The sequence below is a fragment of the Acinonyx jubatus genome, chromosome B4 (assembly GCF_027475565.1).
Source record: "Acinonyx jubatus isolate Ajub_Pintada_27869175 chromosome B4, VMU_Ajub_asm_v1.0, whole genome shotgun sequence".
NCBI classification, from domain to species: domain Eukaryota; kingdom Metazoa; phylum Chordata; class Mammalia; order Carnivora; family Felidae; genus Acinonyx; species Acinonyx jubatus.
This window is the reverse complement of record NC_069387.1, coordinates 41666390-41671920: the sequence shown is the minus strand read 5'-3', so window position 1 is coordinate 41671920 and position 5531 is coordinate 41666390. Positions and strand designations below refer to the sequence as shown.

At 41.0% G+C, this 5531-nt stretch overlaps 1 pseudogene; it reads right to left on the bottom strand.

Moving 5' to 3' along the window:
- Window positions 1-2166: 2166 nt before the first annotated feature.
- LOC106965434 (coiled-coil domain-containing protein 127-like) lies at window positions 2167-3255 on the bottom strand (annotated as a pseudogene).
- Between the last annotated feature and the right edge of the window lie 2276 nt (window positions 3256-5531).

Sequence of the window (5531 nt, the reverse complement as noted above, 5' to 3'; positions counted from 1 at the left end):
TGTTTGATTCTCCTCTCTCCTATCTCCGGCAGCACTTGGCTGTATTTGTTCATATGTTTAAGGACCTCTTTGTATTTTCAGTGATAGATTTCTTGGGGTAGAATATTCTTATAATGTTCTTGTATGTAAAAGACCGTTTGGCTGGATATAAATGTTAGATTCCAAGTACTTTTTTAATAGGTAAAAAAAAATATTATTCCACTGTCTTCTTTCACCCAGTGTTACTATTGAGAAAGATAAGGTAAATCAGATTTTTCTTTCTTTGTAGGAGATTTGTTCTTTTTCTCTGGACTCTTTTTAAAAAAAATTTTTTTTTAATATGTATTTATTTTCGAGAGACGGAGTGAGACAAAGTGAGACTGGGGGAGGGGCAGAGAGAGAGGGAGACACAGGATTGGAAACAGGTTCCAGGCTCTGAGCTGTTAGCACAGAGCCTGACGCGGGGCTTGAACCCACAGACCGTGAGATCATGACCTGAGCTAAAGTCGGACGCTCAACCGACTGAACCACCCAGGCACCCCTCTCTGGACTCTTTTAAGATACTCCTTCTACCTTTGGTATTCTTAAGTTATGGTAATTTGTCTTAACATGTAATTTTATCTCTAGCTTTTGTTATGCTCTGAATCCTTTCAACAGCCAAAATTCTGTTCAAAATGATTCATCTTGTGACTTATTTTTCTTTTCATTAGTAAGAACTTCATTAACCAGAAGCTACATAACTCCATGACAGTTTTTCTCTTTTTGTGATGCTGGTGGCCACTGGTGGGGTATTTGATGACTAGATTCATTAATTCACTGGGTCCCAAAATGCTGATATTGTGATTGTATAATTTCCTTGTCATTTACCTGCTGGGATACTTTTAATAAGAGATTCTTCCTCTCAACTATTGTACCAGTAACATTTCATCTAAGAAACACAGGTTATATACTTGATTCTTTCAATTTACTTACCGATTATCAAACATTAGTGCATTTGTTCTCTGTAACTCTGGTAAGGTCGTTCAATTAATTCTTTTTTTTTTTTTTTAATTTGTTTAAATGTTTATTTATTTCTGAGACAGAGAGAGACAGAGCATGAGAGGGGGAGGGGCAGAGAGAGAGAGAGGGAGACACAGAATCCGAAGCAGGCTCCGGGCTCTGAGCTGTCAGCACAGAGCCTGACGCGGGGCTCAAACTCGCAAACTGTGAGATCATGACCTGAGCCGAAGTGGGTCGCTCAACTGACTGAGCCACCCAGGCGCCCCTCAATTAATTCTTATAATGCCATTATAAACTCATGGATTGAAATATTGGATGGGGGGCAATACATTGGAATTCTTCTTTTTTATTATTTTTTGATTTATTAAAGATCAAATAATACTATTTTTGACCGGAGAAAGACTCTTCAAGTTGACTTCTGAGTATTTCAGACACAATCTTGGAAGTCTTTGATAACTTCCTTGCTATTTGGAGTGATTTGAGGTTCATTCCAGATTCCTTCCCCCGGACATGAAGTCATCTGTTTTTATGAGAAACTTGGCTTTCTCTTAGTGGAAAATAGCATTTCAAGACTACAGTCACCATGTTAAGGATGGTCATTGCTCAGCTGGAAGAAGCTGATTTAAAATTTTTTAATTCTTAAAAATTAATATGTTACGGATATATACTTTAAAAAATTTTAAATGGTAAGTCTTTTTTATTACATGTCATTGCTAATAAATAATATGTGCTTACTAAATACAGACACAAGCCAAATCCCTACCGGATACAAGAAACACTTTCTTTCCCTTTGTGGAGAGACACCTTCACTGACGCCATGAAACCTCGATAATATTACTATCTTCTGTTGTCATCCTTAGGCACTTCTCTCCATTACCTGAAGGCTTCTAAAAGTAATTCTAGGAGAGAGAAAAGTAATTTGAAGAGAAAACAGAATCTGCTTAGGGAGTGATGAAAACAAACAGAAAACTTTCAGTGAGGGTCAACACTTTATTTATTTATTATTTATTTATTTATTTGGGGAGTGATAAAAACAGAAAACTGTCAGTGAGGATCAATGCTACATTTGACTTTCTTAAAAACAATCTTAACCCTACAGCTAAGATATGAGGTCACACTGTTTGGCTTAATAAAATATTACAGCCTAAAAACAATTATCCTAAGAAACTGAATCCTTAATCGCTGAAGAAGGTCAAGGAAGAAACCCTGTGTCGGTCTCAGAGCATGGCAGGAGGAAATGAGCAAATGTGGATACCCACCCCCAACGCAGCGCCGAGGACTTCGACTTCACTCTTGCCCTACTTCTCTCGCCTGGCTTTCTCGACTCTCTTACCCTTGTTCAAGTTCAACAACCAGTTGCCACTATTTGAGATACAGCCACGTGAGTCTCCCATCCTGGTTTGTTGGTGTTCTAGGCATCGCCATAATATGTGTGGTGCTTCAGGATGTCGGGTGGGCCAGCAGGTCGGCACTAATGGGGTCAGCGGAGGCTCCGACCAGGAAGTCATGTATTTCCAGCCACCTGCCACCAGACGCGAGCAGGCTGCGGTACACGCCCTGTTTTTCCCTAGGAGCGTCAGACTCTTTGGGATGCCTGGGTGGCTTAGTGGTTAAATGTGTGACTTTGACTCAGGTCCATGATCTCAGTTCGTGGGTTCGAGCCCCACATCAGGCTCTGTGCTGACAGCTCAGAGCCTGGAGTCTGTGTCTCCCCGTTCTCTCTGCCCCTCCCCCATTTGTGCTATTTCTTTCTCTCTCTCTCTCTCTGCCAGACTCTTTCGGCACAAACCTGGCCCTCTTTTGCCAGTTGCCTTCCCTTTCCAGGAAGCTCAGGTAGCGCTGCTCAAGGGCTGCAACTATCTCTTTTCTTGCACAATCTGAACCAGTTCCTCTTTCAGAAGCTTCTCTTCTTCTACCAGCTTGCCCGCCCCCCCCCCCCCCCCCCCCCCCCGCCCCAGGATGCAGGCTTCTTATTAACTTGTCGTTCTCCTTCTGCTCCTCTTCAAGTTCCACAGACCAGTAAGCGACTGCATGCCTGCTTTCTGAGATCACGGCGTGGTACTTGGCTTTAAGATCCCGATGGAAAGCGGTCATTCACTGACGGTACCCTTCTCTCTCTTTTTCTCTTTCTGGGATTGCCTGGACCAAATCCAACGAAAAGCAGCCAATCACAGCATTGGAACCAACAGGGCGTGATTTCATCTGCTTCCGTTACCTCCATCAGCCCTGAAATTAGGCCAGATACTCCAGTCTGAGGGGGTCATTTAAGTCATTCATCGAGATGAACCCTCGGGCTGGAGCGCCGGCCCTGGGTCCCTTTGCACCACTGTCCATGGGGTCCTGGATACATACTTTTAACTCAAATTCAGGACTGACCCTGCACCTTAGAATTGTGATGCAAATGTATTTTATTAGCATAACCATATTAATTCTTTCTTCACACCTTTCTCGCTTACACTAAACTTATCCAACAATAGTTGTGCTTAAATTGTTTTCGGAAAGCGATTTGTTATTCATCCGTGTGACTGATTTTCTGGGACTCTGTGCAAAGAGGCTATCGGCAAATGTAGGACCAAATACTTTTTTTTTCTGGAGCATTTAAAAATACTTTATTTTTATTTCCATAGTCTCTTTCCTCAAAAAATTAGTTTGTTAATTAATTAATTATTTAAAGAGAGCACAAGCAGGGGAGGGGCAGAGAGGGAGAGGAAGAGAGAGAATCCCAAGCAGGCTCTGCACTATCAGTGCAGAACCCGATGTGGGGCTCGAAACCACCAACAGTGAGATCACGACCTGAGCTGAAATCAAGAGTCAGACGCCCAACTGACTGAGCCACCCAAGCACCCCCAAAAATTACTTAATACTGTAAAATTAAGGTTATTAAGTAATTTAATTAAATTGGGATGTTCCTAGCATTCTATATAGTCCTCTGTTCTTGTTGCCATATGCAGCCATTCAACTTGGGGCCAGTAAAAACCAAATCGGAGGCGTGGTCTCCAGGTGACCCATACTAGTGAAGTCTCCTTTATTCCCTGGGGAATGAATCTTTTCAGTTCCTTATCTCCCATCTCTGTGCTGAAATTCACAGAGACTGTGTCAAGTTGAAGAGAGTTGATACAGTAAACTGTGGCAAAGACGCTGGTGGTGCTTGGTGTTAAGTTTTTTGGGTCTTATTTCTGTGAAAAGCTGTGAAAATGGGATCTTTCTTGCCTCCGGAGTCAATATAATAGATATTAGATACCCGAGTGAGTGTGACACTGAACCCTTAATGAGTGTTTTCGAAAATGCTAAGATCTTCACATGCATTATTTCATTTCAGAGTCACTTCTGTATGAAATAGGTATCGTCGTAAGTACATTTTACTATTAAGAAAAAGAATAATGCCAAAGTGTTGATGTCTTGCCCAATAGGTCCAGCAAATTCCTGTCCATCTTCAGGCCTTAGCTCGAACACCAGTCTCCATAATTTTATGATGACTGCTATATTAGACAGGTGCTCATCTGCTATCCTCTTTTATAGGAGGAAATAGAAGAGAAATGGTGTGAACTATGGAGTTAGCATATAAAAGTCCTGGAAACACTCCCTGGGGATGCTGAACTATCACATCTAGAAAATTGTTTTCATAATTATTACAGTAAAAGAAAGGAGAGGCTTTCTTTTACTTAAATTTACTTAAATTTACTTAAATTAACAAATTATCTTGTTAATTTGTTTTCTGAGAATACAGAAGATGGCCAAAAGTAGAATACGGCTTCAGTTCCCCACATGGTCAATCTGGAATATAATGAACAGTGATACATTTCACTTCAAAGAAATCAGATCACGTGTGGGTGGGAGGAAGTGAACACATTTTAAAGATAGCTTTTTGCCTGCCTATCTGCAATATAAATGATCTAGTTGTCATGTTCCCCCTGCAATTTTAACTTAATTACTAAGATGATTGCTTGACTCTTCTTTGTGAATTTCCTGACCAATTCAGAATGGGCTAGGTTGGTTCTTTTTTTTTTTTTTTTTTTCAGTTGGTTCTTGAAACACTGCAACCATCAGTGGAGTTCAGAGCTGAGCTCACCAGGGTATCAGTGAGTTCTCACCGCTTGGGAAACTGATGGCCTAACCTGGGCCTTATGACCAAAACTTTGGTGGTTTGTTGAAGGCAGCTCTAAAGGATGCAGTTATCACCAGGTGTACCAAGAAAAAAGTGTTCACCATTCAAATTAATTTCAGAATGGTGTCTTATTCAACTTTAAGAGGAATGTATGTAAGAATCTCAGGACTCTTCTTTATGGGACCACCTCCATCGTGAATCTTCAGAGTGGGGTAATTGTAGGATATGCAGGGTTTTTCCAACTAATTTTTGGTGGTACTTCTTTGTATTCATTTATTTATTTTATTTTTTAACTTGCATCCACATTCTTTAGCATGTAGTGCAATAATGATTTCAGGAATAGAATCCAGTGATTCATCCCCTACGTATAACACCCAGTGTTCATCCCAACAAGTGTCTTCCTTAATGCCCTTGTCCATTTAGCCCATCCCTCCCCCCACAACCCCTC